The sequence below is a fragment of the Dioscorea cayenensis genome, chromosome 19 (genome assembly GCF_009730915.1).
Source record: "Dioscorea cayenensis subsp. rotundata cultivar TDr96_F1 chromosome 19, TDr96_F1_v2_PseudoChromosome.rev07_lg8_w22 25.fasta, whole genome shotgun sequence".
NCBI classification, from domain to species: domain Eukaryota; kingdom Viridiplantae; phylum Streptophyta; class Magnoliopsida; order Dioscoreales; family Dioscoreaceae; genus Dioscorea; species Dioscorea cayenensis.
Window position 1 is genome coordinate 22,214,161 of NC_052489.1, and position 14,816 is coordinate 22,228,976.

Genomic DNA, 14,816 nt, shown 5'->3' on the forward strand with positions numbered 1-14,816 from the left:
TGAACACAACTTGATGTTGATGGCACAAGGTTAAGCATAATGAAAAGCCACCCATGCATAATGATGGCATCAACAACAATAAAATTAAGGCTTAAATTTGCCATCTTTAGAACATCAAAGAACTCCTATTGGGCTCAACATGGAATATGGCAATGTTTGTTGAAACCCAAGAAAAATAAAACAAGAAATTCCAGACAAAAAGAATTGTGAAGGAAAGTTTAATGAAATTTCCTAAGAACACTCGATGCAATGGCAAGATCTGAGAATTCAGAGGGCTTCCAACACAATCACACATCATCATATTCAATATTGATAGAAAACAACTCAATACTATCAGAGTTCTTCCAAACAAATCCAAACATATAAAATCAATGTAAGATAAATTCCATCATATGAGTTCAGTAGTACAGCATACTAGTAAGGAAACTCAACAGCGGATTAGCAGTAAAAAGATAACTAATTCTTAGAAATTCCTCGGAACTTCCCAGCCTCTTTCGTCTCTCTTGAGCAGGGCCTTCTTCTTCTTCTTCTTCTTCAATACCTTTCTTGCTCTCTTCTCTTTCCCTTTAATAGACCTTTGCCTTGGGATTAGCTCTTGATAATCCATCCATAGAATACATATTCCATTGAGTTATTACAGAAAGTCAGAAAATTTTCTTCTAAAATTGAATTAATTGAATATGCGGGTTCTCCAGCTTATATATATATATATATATATATATATAAACGGCTAGGATAACTAACATGTTTAGATGGCAAAACTAAGTCTTGAAATATCCAAAAAATTAATAGAATGAAGAAACTAATCAAGCTAATTATGCACAAAGAATAAATATAATTAGCAAACTGCTACACCCCCTCAAGTTGAAGGGTGACCCCAACTTGGAGAGAAAGTGACTATGCGAAGTGCCTGACAAGCTTTTTGTAAAAATGTTAGCCAATTGCTGATTGGTGTGTATATGTTTCAAACTAAAGAAACCACCCTATAATTGTTCTATGATATAGTGGCAGTCGAGCTCAATGTGTTTTGTAAACTATGGAATACTTGATTCTTGGCAAGATAAATGGCAGCATGGTTATCACATTTCAGGGGAACAAAAATAATAGAAGGGGCGGGAAGCTCATGACGTAATCAGGTAAGCTAAACTAATTTTGCAATGAATCATCTCATGGTATGATACTTAGCTTTTGCAAATGAAAGGGAAACTATCTGTTGTTTCTTAAATTTTCAAGAGAAGGGACTTCGGCCAAAATAAATGTAAAAACCTCTGATAGAATGCCTGTTACATAGAATCACAATAGGCTTGAAGGTGAAAGCTATTGTCAATATTTGATAAGTAGCTAAATAACTGTATTTGACTATTATTATTATTATTATTATTATTATTATTATTTATAACACTTAGTATGTAATTATTGAATATATGATTGGATTCGGTGCTTAATTTGCTTCTATTTCGTATTCAAGCTAGAATGAGGACATATAGATTAAGAGGAACAAGTTCAAGGCAATTTGAGCCAATTTTGGAAGAAGTATAAAGTTCTTAGAGTGCCTTACGATCGGGCATATGGGTTCCATTACAGGCAAGCACTGGAGTAGTGCACTATTTATAGTACAGTAGTAAATCACAATTGCAGGTATTGTTATAGCCGTAAGCATTGGGGTGTAAGGACCTCTTATAGCTGTAAGAACCCCCCGATTTATGAACTATAAAAGCCTAGAAACTAGGGTTTCGGGACATCTTCTTCTCTACTATTTCGCAACCCTTTGGGCGACGATTTGGAGGATTTATATTGCATATCTTCTTATGTGGCGGAAAACAAAAAGGAGAGATTACACGAAGGTTAAAACTTCAAGGGAGCAGTTCATGGAGAGATCTCTTAGGAAATCTTCGAAGAACTTCATCCATACAAGGAGATTGCTGGCTTTGAAGGAGTTTTATTATTCTCTTTATGTATTTTTATTTCATTTGGATTGAATTAGATTGTTGTTCTCCAATAATGAAGAACTAATTTTCATTGTGTTTGCGCATAGATAAACTCTACGGTTTACTTGTTTTGAGACTTGGTTGTGAACTTTCAATCTTCATTGACTTATATAATGCATTATCTTGATTTAGATACAATTGTGTGTTTTTCTTGTCTTGGACTCTATCATAGCGAAAAATCAAGAGTTTAATGTTTTATGTACACGAGTGAGGAATCGAGAGATCCACCGTGTATAGACATACCCAAATTGAAGGAAAACATGCGTCCTCCTAGAGATAGAGCACTTTGGGATTGAGATTCCTCTCCCTATGTTTCTTCCAAGTAACTTAATATTAGGATTCTGTGCGTAATGTAATTGTAGAGAGTAAGATTTAGGAAGAGATTTTGATTTTATTGTGTATGGGATTAGAGGCAATTACTTAAGAGAAGGATATTGTCTAGTCCTTTGAATCCTATAAAAGACAATAACCATTGGTAGGAAAGATTGGTCCAAAAAATTAGATGATGCTCTTTGGGCATATAAGATAGCTTATAAGACACATTTGGGAACCTCGACGTATTAGTTGGCCTATGAAAAAGCATGTCATTTACCAGTGGAGTTTGAGCATAAAGCCTATTGGGCAACTAGGTTTTTAAATTTTGATTTAGAAGCCGTGGGAGAAAGAAGGAAAATCTAATTGAGTGAGTTATGAGTACAATTTATATCTTGTTTTACTTACTCCTAATTCATAGTTTTGCTTGTCTTTTGGCACTTTTTGAATATATATGATGCTATTCTGGGTATGTTTGTTCATGGTACAGGATTTTAGGGTTAATAGCTAATAGGAGTGATATCGGGAAGAAAATTAACCAAAGAATGCATATTTTTCTAAGTGTCCAAGCCAAGCACGACCAAAGCGCAGGCGTGCTCTATGACCATGATTATTATTGTTTGAAGAAGCCTGAGTAGCTGGCCAAGCATGGGGGTGCTCTCAAGAAGAACATGGATGGAGCACGGGCGTGCTTTCTCCCAGTGATTATCACTAAATTGGAGCCCCGTCTGTTCATAGGGAAACACAGTTTGTATGCTCCTTGCATGGGCATGCTTAAGCTGAATACGGGCAGAGTACGACTGTGCTCTCCTGTGATTTTCTCTGGATAACACTTTGCCGATTCTCTCAAAAACCCCAAGGAAAGCATGGTCTGAGCACGACCGTGCTCAGATTGTGTTGAGCCCAAAAATCTTTTTTTATCTCCCAGATCTAGGTTTTGAAAAGGGGGAGCTTGGCCGAGGATTTTCTTCTCCAATTTTGAGTGATCATCGGGAGGATGATCACTCTTCACCACATTGTCTAAGGGGATCAAAGTCTAGTTTGAGGCACTAGAGAAGTGGAGTTACCTCATTCATGAAGCTCTTGAAACACAACTAAGGAGATTTTGTAAAAAGGGGAGTTATGATTTCTCATCTTAGTGCATTCATCTCTTCTTCTAATTATACTAATTCATGAGTCGCTAACCGTTGCACAATGTCCCGAGATGCTGAACTATGTTTCTTATTATACTTTAAATTACTTGCTTTAAATGTCTATGAAGTTTTATTGTGTTCTTGGGTTAATTCATGTGTTATATAACATGGCGTGCTTGATTTGCGTAGTTGTTTGTGCAAAACTTGACGTGCGTGGATTTCCATAGTTGTGATTACCTTGTGTAGTTGAAAAAATTGGTGTGTATGAAGCCTATAGTTACATTTGCAAAACTTGGTGTATTTGAGAGCCATAGATGCGACATTGCTTTTGAGCACCCATTAGAACCTTAGTATGTACCTGGAAGACATTAGAAATAAGTCAGTATACTAAAGCACATGGGGATTGTCCCAGGGCATTGCTCCCTTGTCGTTGAAAACTCAATCCTAGTTTGCCTGTTTGTTCCACCCTTTATCCTTTTATTCTGTTTAGTTAATCTTTTTACCAACCATCCCTTGACTTATTAGAGATTAGAAGATCAATTAGTACTAAAAGTCCAATCCCTGTGGTACAACCCTACCCCTCATGGGGTACCACTTTATTACTAGTTATGATCTGTACACTTGTAGAGAGTGCATCAAGATTTGGCGCCATTACCTGGGACTAGCAACTTTTAGGAAAATTAGGATTCTAGTGATCTAGTCTTGTTTATTTTGTTCATAATTTTGAATATCTCCTCCCTTTTATATGATCATTCATTTTCTCTATTTTTATATTATTTCACTTTGTATTCTTGATCTTGTTTCTATCTTATCTTGTGAACGGACATTTGTATGACCCAAGGGAGCACTTCATCTCCATTGGCAAGCCCCGATCCAAAAATTGAAAGAAGTCTCAAAAGAAGATTGAGGCAAGTCAATCAAAGAAAAACAAGGTCTGTGGAAGTTAGTGTAGAAGTAAATTAAGAGGAAGAAATGGTCGAGAATCAACAACAGAGTATTTCAGATTTTGCACGACCAAACTTGGAAGGAGCCAGATCTAGCATCATTTGTCCTCCTGTTGTGGCGAACAATTTTGAGTTGAAGCCCAATTTTATCCAGATAGTGTAGCAGATGTGCCAGTTTGATGAGTTTCAAGATGAGGATCAGTATGAGCACTTGAAGTATTTCTTGGAAATCTGTGATACTTTCAAGGCGAGTAATGTGTCTGAGGATGCTATTCGTCTTAGACTCATCCCATTCTCGGTGCGAGGAAGGGCCAAACAGTAGCTAAGTTCCTTACCTCAAAGGTCTATTATTACATGGAAAAGTTGGTCGAGATTTTTCTTACAAGATATTTTCCTCCGGTAAAGATCACCAAGTTGAGGAGTGATATCTCCTCCTTCCAATAGATAGAGTCCGAATCATTGTATGATACTTGGGAGAGATACAAGGATATGTTGAGGAAATGCCCGTAACATGGAATTGTAGAGTGGATGCAAATCTGAATCTTTTATAATAGGCTAAATACTGCTACTAAGTAGATGCTTATTGCAGCTTCAGGGGTTCCGTATGCAGTAAACAACCAAGTGTAGCCTATAGTTTGATTGATGAAATGACAAACAATGGTTATCAATGAAGTTTTAAAAAGAACAAGCTGGTAAAGGCAGCCGAGATTTATCAAGTGAATGCTATCATAACTTTGGCCATACAAGTAGAGGCAATCACAAAGAGGCTTGATGCAATGCAGTTAAATTCTCAAGCCTCGGGATCATATTGTGAGAATTGGGGTCCTAGACTAATGATGAGTGTTCTTCTTTTGATATGGGCACCGGGTAGACTAAATAGGTTTACTTTGTTTAGCAAAACTGACGATACCAAAACAACCCATACAGTAACACATACAATGCGGGTTGGAGAAATCATCCAAACTTTTCCTGGCTAACAAGGACAAGGGAAAGTGGTACAGCAATCGCTTAGGCCTCCGCAACAACATACTCAACCATCTTTCCCTCCTCTTCTAACGAGCTCACAACTCTATTGACTAGGTATATAAAGGACAATAAAACTTGTCTTTCAAGGCATGAAGAAATGATGAGGAACACCAATACCTTTTTGAGGAACTTGGAGCATCATATGGCCCAAATGTTGAAGATAATTGAGGAAAGACTTCCAGGTTCTCTACCTAAGAACAACAAGTCAATCCCAAGGAATCTCTGAAGGTCGTTACTTTCAGAAGTGGTAAGCAACTTCCAAGCCCTAGTGACAAAGAACCCGAGATTGAAATTGTTGAACCTCAGTCAAGAGTAAGGCAGTCAGTAGATGTTGATCCTAAAGCTTAAGTTGCCAATGAGGAAATGGAGAAGGAGAAGGGAAGAACTGAATTACCCAAGTACCAACCCAAACTTCCTTACCCGGTGAGAATGAAGAAAGATCAACAAGAAGAGCAGTATAAGAAATTTCTGGATGTGTTCAAGACCTTGCACATAAATGTTCCATTTGTTGATGCTCTTACACAAATGCTGAGGTATGCCAAATTCCTAAAGGACCTTCTCACTAACAAGAGGAAGCTTGAGGAAGTGTCTTCAGTGACACTTAGTTAAGAATGTTCGGCCTTGATCACCAACAAGCTCTCCAAGAAAGAGAAAGACCTGGAGGATTTATCATTCCATGCACTATTGGAGGGCTTGTAGATGAGAAAGCTCTAGTTGATCTTGGGGCAAGCATCAACCAGATAGCTCACAAATCTTCCAAAAACTCGGGTTAGGGGAACCAAAGCCCACCACAATGACTCTACAACTGGCAGATAGGTCCATATGGCAACTAAGAGGTATTATTGAAGATGTGTTGGTGAAGGTGGACAAGTTCATCTTTCTGGTGGACTTTGTAATCCTTGATGTGGATGAAAAATTGGAAGTCCCCTCATCTTAGGAAGACCATTCTTAGCAACTTCAAAAGCCCTAATTGATGCGAAGGATGGTCGAATGATACTTCGAGTGTGAGAGGAAGAAGTCATTTTCATGCATCGAGACTCTATGAGACACTCTACAGACTTTGATGATACATGTTATTGTGTAGATGTGGTTGATGATTTTGTTTCTGAATATATGTAGGATACATTCATGAAAGATGAACTGTTAGAGCTATTAGAAGACGAACCTCTTGAAGCTGATACACCGAATAATTTAGAGGAAGTATGGTACCAAGAAGTGATTGTTGCTGGAGTGTCTTTTCTTCAGGAACCACGCAAGAAAAAATTTTTCCCATGCCAAGAGATGGTGGAAACAAGTGATTCCAAGAAAAATAAAACTACCTATTCCACAACTAACCTCAACGCGATATAATTTATGGACTTTTGGTGAGATTAATTTAATTAACACCTTAGTACCATATTCTTGTAACTGTATTTTAGGTGGAAATGAGAGGTCTCACTTTTTTGAACCTCCTTGATCGAGCGGAATAGGTAAGTTAGGCTAATGACGTTAAACAAGCTCTTCTTTGGAGGCAACCCGAGATTTTGTAGTTTTAGTTTAGTTGTTTTGTTTGTTCATTTTTTTTAGATTTAGTTATTTGTTTGATTTTGGCTACACCTGTCTTACAACTTTCGAATCTCACTATTTGGATTGTATATTGCTTCGGTTATTGTTAGTAAATTCTCGAGAGCATTACGCTTTATTGTGAAGAAATATAGCACATGAGTGTTCTGTGATTCTGACAATTTTCCAGATCCATATCCTTTTGATCATCACATTTTCACCATTAATTCTTTTTCAGACATTCTTCTGTGTATAGCCGATTATTCTCCCACTCTTTAAGCCATCTTTTAATTTATTGCACTTGAGTTGGATATGACCATTTTCTCCACAAAAGAAGCAGGTAGGAACTTCCCTTTTTGGTTTTGCCTTGGGCTTGTCTTTTTTCTTATGTTGATGTTGAGCCTTCACAAAGACATCTTCTAGTTTGTCTTAATTTCTTAGCTCCTGATGATTCTCCAATATAACCAACACCAGTTTTGGTTTTACTTGGTCTTTGAACAGTGAGTATTTCATCAAGTTTAGCCTTGCCTTTGTTCATAGAATCAATAGCTTTCTTCACATGACACAACTTTTTTTCATATTCTGCCAACTTCTTTTGAATAATTTCCTTTTCTTCTTTGAGGTGTTTGTTTAGTAGTATCATTTTATCAAACTTTTCAACATCAATTCATAGCCATCTAGAAGATCTTTCTTGCTTATCTCTCCATTATCGTCAGATGTTGCATCTGATATTGCAACACAATTTGCAACACTCTTGTTTTTATTGGAGAAATTGCAGGAAAAGCAATATAATGACTGGTCAGATCTTCTACTTCTTCTTCATCATATTCCAAACTTCCTTCTAATTCATCACTCCAAGTGGCTTTAAGTGACTTTTTATTTTTCTTCAAAGTATTGGCACACTCACTTCTAATATGGCCAATGCCACCACATTCTCGGCACTTGATATTTCTGCTTCTCTTGTTGTGGTATTGTCTAAACATCTTGTGTAGTTTTTTAGACAATAGAGCAATTTCATCTTCATGGTCGTCTTTCTGATGTAACTCAGCCTGTTGCAACACCCTTTGTATCTCAGCTTCTACCTTTAGCGCCATCCCTTCTTCTTTTATGTCCATCTTCTAGTTCATCGCATATGCTTGTAGTGAACCTATGAACTTATCAAGTGGCATGGTAGTGATGTCTCGTGCTTCTTCAATTGCCGCCACTTTTGCTTCAAATCTTTGGTAAGGACCTAAGAGTCTTTTGGACTAACTTATCATCTGAGTATCTTTTGCCAAGTTAGAAAGCTTGGTTTGCTCTATCCATCAGTTTGGCGTTGAATATGGCAATAGTCTCATCTTCCTCCATCTTGAGATTCTCAAACTTGGTAGTTAACATTTGAAGTTTTGAGATACATACAAGATTCGTACCTTCATGTATTCTTTAAAAAAATTTCCCAAGCTTTCTTTGACAATTCACATGTTTAGCTTTGCTTGTATCTTCTGTGCTCCAATTGCACTTCTTCTTATGGACTTCTTTCTTCTCGATATCTACTTCAAATGGAGGAAACCAACCTTCTTCCACCACGGTCCATACACTCTTATCAAAGGATTTGATGAAATCCTTCATACGTGCCTTCTCATAAGGAAAATTGGAACCGTTGAGTAATGGTGGTCGTGTGATAGATGCTCCTTCTCTTGCAGCCATCGTCGGAACTTGCTTAGACCTCGTCGGCTTTAAAACCAAAGCAAACAACAGTGACCAAGCTCTAATACCACTTGTTAGTTCTGAAGGGGTAGATGTGCGATAATGTACTCATACACAATCAATCATGCAAGAGAAAGGAGACACCCAACATGGTTACCCAGTTCAGCACAATCTTGTCTACGTCTAGGGGGTCGAGCCGGAGAAAACAATCCACTAAAAGAGGAAAAAAAGAAGAGTTATAATACTCACTCACTCACTCTCTCTCTCTCTCACTCTCTCTCTCTCACTCTCTCTCTCTCTCTCTTACGACAAAGAATAACCCTTTTTAGATTGCTTGATGCCCACTCTTCTCAACCTACACACTGGATCTCTCATCCGTGGCTCACCCTAAATCTCTATGCATGGTATCTTATATAGATGTCCCTATGTTCTAACAAAGCTTTTTTTTAGATTCTTCGCCGCTTCCTAACTTAGACATTTTTCAAAGTTAGACGTTGTAACTTCTGTTTTAAATGAGCTTGCAACATGGCCCACCTGTTGATCCTAACTGAGTTTCAGCTCCTGTTGCTCCAATTCGTGTTGCCACAGTCTACTCCTCTTGTGCTCCTGCCACCAGGAACTAGCCTTCTTTCTCATGTCATACCAGCCGGTCCTTCTCCCGAGGGTCGCACCCACCAAGGCGCAAAATCCATCTCACCAAAGATGGTCTCCAAAGATCTCCTCAAGATTCTTTGCAAACTTGGTCTAAGTTTGGTCTTTACAAAATCTTCAAACTTGATTTTCATTCATCCAAGTTTGGTCTATAATATATTGTTACTAAACTTGATTTCCACTCATCCAAGTTTAGCTCTTCAATATCTTCCAAGCATGATCTTCATTCATCCAAGATTGGGTCTTCAATCTTCAATCAAATCTATGCACTTACTGAAGATAGCTTGTACCCTTGAATAGATTATGTCTTCAAATAGCTTCACACCAAATTAAGTTTCATGCAATCCTTGGTCTTATCATGACGATCTTTTATATTTGCCAACAATAGATTATTCCTTTATTTGAATATAAACCTCTCATAAGAAAAGAGTATACCAAAGATAGATTTATCATCTTGGATCTTACCGAAAGATTAAATCATATCTAAGATAAAATTCTTCTTCAAGAGAGATTTTTTTTACTTTGATGCTCTTTCCAAAAATAGACTTTCAATATTTTCTCCATATGGTTTATTAAGAGAAATATTTTAATCATAATCTCCTACCAAGATCTTCTAGTTTTCATATCATTATCGCCTAGTCATTTGCCATGTCACCACCGTTTTAGCCACATCATCAAGTGTTTCTTCCATGTCATCAACCTTGACACTTTGATTGTCAAATCATTGCTCTTGCCATGTTAGCTCCCATGCTTGTCATATAATGCCAACTTAAGCTTTCAGCTCTAACAGTCATCATTAACCTCAAGATTGAAGCCCAATTAATGGTTGTCCTTCTTTAATTTGGTGTAGCAAGAAGAACGCAATCGGCGAGACTGGAGGAGCAGCTGTTGAATTGAAGCTGAGATGAGTAGCCAGAGTAGGTATCTTGATAGCCATTGAGCTTTCTTTATATTGGAGAATGAAATAATTGATTTTTTTAAAAGGATTTGATGAGAGGTTTTTATATATTTTTTTCTCTATTTTTAAAGATGGCCTACCACAAAAGTTGTGCTCCTATTATTATCAGTCTTTTCGTGATATTTTGTTGATGTATTTTTTTTCCTTTTTCATACAATATTTATTTGATTTCGTAGGCAAGTAGTCTATTTTAATAATAATAATAATAATAATAATAATAATAATAATAATAATCTACTTCACAAATGAAATTTATTACATACTAACAATTAATTTAGCTTAAAATAAAGCAAAGGTGGGAAATGGTTGGATTTTATGCACAAATGATCTAAAAATCACTCCCATTCACTACTAATTAATCCTTTCGTTTTAACCCAAACTATTTTTTTTTAGAAAAAAACAACCCAAACTATTCAAGGCAACTTGCATTAATTAATTTAAATCAAAATTTTCATAAGAAGTTCTGCACTCCTCTCTGCTAGCTTTGGTTAGAACGTACATCACCCTCAAAATTTATACTCAATTACATTAAAAATGTACAAAAACCAGAATTTCTAATTTTTTCTAAAGTAACAAGTAACAAGATCTAGCTTAGGCACTAAGAATTAAGAATTAATTAACCATAGCTTTGCAAAGAAAGGAGGGAGATGACCTTGAGAGGCAACATGTGTGACCTACACAAGGGACAAGAGAGATGACCAAGGTCAACCCATTTGTCAATGCACTCCTTATGAAAACCATGCTTGCAATTTCCAAGCTCTCTAACTTCATCACTCTTTTCCAAACTCCCCAAACAAACAGCACATGTGGGTTCCTCTTCTTCACAAAACTCTTTTGCTCCTCTCTGCATCTTCATAAACTCCTCAAACTTAACCACCTTTAGTTGCTTCTTAATGGATAAAGCCGTAGGAGATAAAGAAGAAGAAGAAGAAGAAAGTTGTTGATGAAGATCATCGTCATCATGATAGATATGATCTAATGGATTAACATAAACATGATCCCATGAAGGGGCTAACAATGTCCCCCTGCCCTGCTTGAAACCAAATAAAGAAAGGCATGAAGAGATGCAAAACCAAAGACTCTCAATTCCATGCACAAGATGAAGCAATGGCTTTGGTAGCACTATCTTGTAGCATTCATTTGAGGAAGTGGTACTCATTGGAGATGTTTTTCTGAAAAGGGAGATGGATGAAATTTAGAAGTCATAACTAGAATCTGGTTATATATATATACAGACAGTCACACTAATGTTTTTGAGGGAGTGGTCCATCACCTTTTTATTTATTCATTTATTTTTTGTTTTTAAAATTTTGGAAGCATGTTTGGCACACATGGAAAAAGCTAATCAACACTTTTGTTAGCCCTTACGACTCATGAGGCATGACTTGATTGAAAGATGGCATAACGTGTTCCACATTTTTTTATTTTTTATTTTTATTTTTATTATTTTTATTTTTTTTTAGTGGATAAACCACAATCAATAAAAACAGAAACAGTCTGAGGCACAAGATACATAAGCGCACAACACTCAAAGGTGGGTACGAAGAGAGACAAAAGCAAACCATAACCACCAGAGGTGATTACAAAAACAACAAACCAACCAACGACCAAGTCTAGAGGAGGAATCCTCTAGAGACACATCAGAATATCACCCACTACACCGCGCCATTGTTTGGGGGACTCTCAGGGGGGACGCTCAGAGTCGGGTCCGAAGAGGAGAGAAACTCAAGGCTTCGCTTAACCTTCGCCAAAGGCTCTTCCAATATAGCTTTCTTCGAGTCGGGAGCTGCAGATAACCAAAGGAGAAGCATATGCTCAATTTTAACAATAATGGTAATAGATGGACAACAAATGGAATTGAAAATGTGAGCGTTTCTTTCAATCCAAATATTCCAAGTGATTGCACGCGCAAGCAAACCCCAGAGATAAATGAGTGGCTTTTTGATGTTTTTCCTCCACTTGCCCCAAAGATCGCAGAGCGACCTAGGGGCACACCAAAGGTCTAGTAATTGGCAAAAGAAATTCCAAACATGAGAAGTCACTGGACATTGGATAAGTAGGTGATCGGCCGATTCAACGTTAGCATGGCATAACACACATGTGATCGAGTGAAAGAGATTGCATCTACGCTTCGCAAGATTTTCTAATGTTAGGATTTTGTTATCACGCGCCAGCCAGTTAAACAGATTAATTTTCTTGGGACAATGACCCTTCAGGATAGTCGATGTCCATCCACAACGTAAACCTCCATCATTCAGAAAATTGTAGAATGATTTAACAGTGAATGTCCCATTAGCCATTAGATTCCAACGTTTTTCATCGCCTCCCGTGACATGATTCGTGTTGATCCGATCCATCAGTTCACAAGTAGATGCAAAATCCTCCAATGGAATGGGAAGCTGCCTTCCAGCTTGATCCTTGATGGAACATTCCTTGAGTAGTGCCAACTGAAAAAGATTTGGCCAGATATCCGCAGGTGCGCGCCCCTCAACCCATTTATCAAGCTAAAATAGTGTAGAGGCACCATTCCGTACGATAGGAGTCAGGTTAATACGGAAGGCCGATAAAATCTGAAGAATGCCATTCCAGAAAAAGAATCTCCTAGGACAATGCTTGTGGAAAAGGTTCTAAGAAGGGAAATTCCTAAAATAGTTTGCTCTAATGACAACTTCTCCACACCACTGCCGATCATTGATGATTTTCCACCACCATTTACCTAACAAGGCATTGTTAAAGGTGGAAAGGTTCAGGATACCCCAACCGCCCTGCTCTCTAGATCTACAGAGTCTCGACCAACCAACAAGCCTCATTTTAGTTCGATGCTCATCTGGGCATGTCCATAGAAACTCCCTTCGAATTCGATCAATCGAACTGACAACCCAACAGGGTAACCTAAAAATAGACATCCAGTAAGTTGGGATAGCCGAGAGCACCGAGTTAAGGAGAGTAAGTCGCCCCCCAAGTGAAAGCAATTTGGACTTCCACGTTGCCAGCCTATTGCGAATTTTATCAATCAGGATATCCCAATCCTGCCTTCTTGGTCGCCCCCCAGAAATCGGGACTCCCAGATAGATCAACGGCAAGGTACTAGTAGTACAGTGCATAGTGCTTACATATATGGACGGGAGGTCACAGTTTCTCTGGGAAGAGTATAAGCAAGTTTTGCTAAGATTTACCTTTAGACCAGATAGACCCTCGAATAAGTATAGAATCAGCTTAATAATACGGAGGTCCTCTGCTCCCCCAGTAGTCATAACTAGCAGATCATCAGCAAATTGTAGATGACACATCTTTTCCCCTGCTCACCTAGCGCAATCCCGTGAAGGATCCCAGTGTTTAGGGCATTATTGAACATGGTGCTAAGCACATCCATAACCATAACAAACAATAGTGGAGAAAGAGGATCTCCTTGCCGAAGGCCCCTATGGTATCGCACATATCCACATTGGGTACCATTAATGAGGAAAGAAGCTTTGGAACTCAAGAGGATAGTCTGGATCCATCCAGTCCATTTTTCGCTAAAACCCCGAGCGCGGAGCAAAGCAAAGAGAAAGTTCCAATCCACAGTGTCAAAAGCTTTGAAGAAATCCACCTTTAGAATCAAGCCCTGGAGACGAAGTTTTTGCATATAGAAGAGCAGTTCATGGGCTGTGGATATGTTGTCAATTATACAACGACCCTTAATGAACGCAGACTGCGTCAAGTCAACTAGCCCCCCAATCTTTCGACTGAGTCTATTTGCCAACACTTTGGACACAATTTTCGGGGTCGAATTAATGAGGTTGATTGGCCGATAATGGGAAGGATCATCTGGGGATTGGCATTTCGGAATTAAAGCAATGTTTGCCCAATTAATTCGTTCCAGATTGGCATTTCCCGAGTAGAAATCGTCACAAAGTTTGAAAATGTCCAACTTAACGATATCCTAACATTTTTGAAAGAACAAGATTGGGAATCCGTCTGGACCTGGGGCTTTATCAGGACTCATACCAAAGACAGCCGTCCTAATTTCCTCTTGAGAGAACGGGGTATCTAAGGCCGTGAGGTCCTGGTGAGCTTTATGTCCCAAAAGGTTATCCCAATCAGGTTGGAAATTATGTTCTTGAGTCGAACCAAAGAGATCTTTATAAAAGGATGTAAAAGAGTCTCCAATCCTTTCATTATCCATAACTCTTTGGTTATCATGCCTAACCCCAGGAATGAAATTTCTATTCTTGCGACCATTGGCGACAAAGTGGAAAAAACTAGTATTTTCATCCCCATCTTTGAGCCAAGTAATTCGCGCTCGTTGTCTCCAATAAATCTCTTCTTGTTTGAGGATCGAGTACATTTCCACTTTGACTGTGTTGTCTTTCGCTCTTTCTTCTTCCGAGAGGGGACGTGATTCCATGATAGCATCAATCAGTCCAATCTCATGTAGGAGCGCCATTTTTTTCAGCTTAATCGAACCAAAATCCACTTTAGCCCAATTCCTCAGCTGCTCCCTTAAAAGTGTGATCTTTTTGGCCAAGATGAAAGCCCCACAGCCCCTCAGGTGTGGTAACTCCCACCAATCCTTGATTAGGTCCATGAAATT